Raw genomic sequence first — 2165 nt, forward strand, 5'->3', positions numbered from 1 at the left:
AAAAGTAAAAACTAAAAGGGAATTTTAATAACTTATTAAATAGTTAAAGGAAATAGTCTATTCCTTTTTTAATAATTCTATTAATATTTTTCTAAACTCTTTCTTCCCCTTTATCCTTAAAAAGCCTAATAGCTTAATAGAATATAAGATTAATTAAAAATACTTTATATAATATAAAGTAAAGTTTAATCTTAAAGATAAAACTAAAGATCTAAAAATAACTGTATAAGAAAAAAGGGGCCTAGGAAAAGAGGTCTAAAAGCTTACCTAGAAGACTATTAAAAAAAGAAGAGGATATTAAATAATTAGAAAATTAAATTTTAAAAAGATAATTTAATCTAAGAAAATTAAATTATTATAGACTACTAAAAAGTAAATTATAAACTATAACCTTTATAAAATAATAATTTTAAAAAATATTTTTAGCTAATTATATCTATTAATTATTAATTTTCTAATAAAAGCTATTCTAAAAAGCTTAATAGCCTCTAAACTTATTAATTAACTAACTCCTATTACTAAATTAAAATAAAAGGTAATTAATATCTCTAGTAAGCTAATAAAATAAAAACTTTATTTTTATAAGAGCTCTAAAACTATAAAGCTCTCTAAGAAAATTACTAAACTAACTATATTCTATTAATTTATAAAACTAAGCTCCTATCTACCTCCTATACTTAGTACCCTAATATAATAGCTCTAGCTAAAAAAGAAAGCTAAGCTTTAGTCTCTTATACTACTTCTATTACTATTTTATTTCTAAATTCTAAAAAAATAATTACTAAAGCTAATTATTAAAAACCTAATTAATAATCCTACTTTTAAAATAACTAGATAAAATATATAATCTTCTACTACTATCTAAGATCTACTTAGATATAAGTAGTAGTTATATATAAAGGCCCTTAAAAATATAAAATTTAATACTAAGAAATTCCTAAAATAAGAAAAGGATTTCCTAAAAACTAAGCTTATTAAGCACTTTTAAAATAACTAGAAATATTAATAAGTAACTTACTAAATTAAGATATCTAATATATATAAGTAGATAATATAAGATACCTTCTTTAAATACTTAAAAGAAAAAGTATCTAAGTAAAAAGTAAAATCTAATTAATTAATAGGTCTTTATTATTATAATACCTTCCCTTATATCCTTATAAGCCTTACTCTTATTTTAAATTCTTATCTAAGGTCTAAAGTAATAACTTAAGGAGAGAGATATAATAGTAAAAAGAGGGATATTAATAATAAGGGGGATATTCTTAAGACTTTATAAAAGTAGTAGTAAAAGAATATTATTCCTTATTATAGATTATAATTATAATTATTTCCTTTTTTTCTCTTTTTCTTTTAAGAGGAAAAATAAGTTCTTTAATAAGTTTTTATAAGTTCTTTAATTATTCTAATTATTAATTCTTTTTTTAATTAATTTAGTTATTATTAGTTCTTAAAGATTATCTTATATAGTAACTTTAAATAGTTTTTTTATTATTTTATATATATAAGTATCTTCTATTTAATACTTTTATAATCTCTAGCTTCCCCCTATTTAGAAGCCTCCTTTAGTTATAATATAGCCCTATTTCCTATTAATTAACTATTTCTAATATCTATTTCTATTCTTATAAATAGAACTATAGTACTTCTTATAGGAACTATTCTAGACTTATTTTAATTAACTATTTCTTCTTATTTTTTATAGTATTTCAAGTAGGCTATATTACTCTATCTTATTATTACTTTAGAAAAATATTTTTATTTAAAGTATTTATAAATTATTAAATATTATAAGATATAGTAAATACTTTAATAAGAAATCTTTAAAGAAGGCTATTATAATAAATAATAGACTTTATAATTTTTAATTTTAAAATAAAATATTATTTTAAAAAGATAAATTTTATAAATTTATTATTAAAAAGATCTAATTATATAAAAAAAAACTAGATTATTAAAAAGTTATTAAAGAATTAATAGAAAAGCTCTAGTTATTATTAGATAGTAAAAAGCTAATTTAGATAAGTTATTTAAATTTAATTTTAACTTTTTAAAAAAAAAAGTAAAATCTAATTAAATAAAAAAAAAATTATCTAAAGTAAGTTAGATATTAATAATCTTAATTTAAAGTATAGTTTACTAGAGAGTAGAAAGAAATTAATTAG

This window comes from Scedosporium apiospermum, assembly GCF_000732125.1.
Source record: "Scedosporium apiospermum strain IHEM 14462 chromosome Unknown SEQ_SAPIO_0119, whole genome shotgun sequence".
Taxonomy (NCBI): domain Eukaryota; kingdom Fungi; phylum Ascomycota; class Sordariomycetes; order Microascales; family Microascaceae; genus Scedosporium; species Scedosporium apiospermum.